The following is a 587-nucleotide window of genomic DNA, read 5'->3' as shown; positions in this document are numbered from 1 at the left end:
GGCTGTACCGATGGAAGGAGGAATAACGCCGCTTGGGTAGGCGGAAATCCAGCGGCCGCTGGTTCAGCGCGAGGGATGGAGGGACCAGGTGGCGCGTGATGAGAGGGGAAAGGCCCCTCCGGCCCACCCGCAGCTTTCCACCCCCCTACAGCCAAGAGAAAGCTCTCCAGGCTCCCCTAACGGTCACAAGTTAAGGCCAGAGACTTCTTTTTTTATCGCCCTCGGATCGATTTGGGGATTAGTTCCCCGGTTGCGGCGGGGAAGGCGCGTTCTCGGCCTGGCCTGCGGGTTGAGGTGGGCGTGAGGGGGAAGAGGCCCCTGTCGTGTGGGTGAGCAGGTGTAGTTGGGGATCGATGCCAAGAAAAATGATGTGTAAATGCTCCATGAAGTAACGTGGTCACTGTAACTTGTGAAGAATAAAATATTTGGACACTTTCCTTGTTATCCCCTGTGGCTGAAACGAGACCTCCTGGGGCGGGTGGGCTTTATCCACCTCTTCCAGGTGGTTTTCTCCATCCTTTCCTGCCGAAATGTCCCTCCCGTGTATTTCTGCGGCCCAGAATTAGGACATATCTTTCCCCTTCTGC

Source organism: Eurypyga helias, unplaced genomic scaffold, assembly GCF_000690775.1.
Source record: "Eurypyga helias isolate BGI_N326 unplaced genomic scaffold, ASM69077v1 scaffold19199, whole genome shotgun sequence".
Classification (NCBI taxonomy): Eukaryota; Metazoa; Chordata; class Aves; order Eurypygiformes; family Eurypygidae; genus Eurypyga; species Eurypyga helias.
This window is presented reverse-complemented; position numbering follows the sequence as displayed.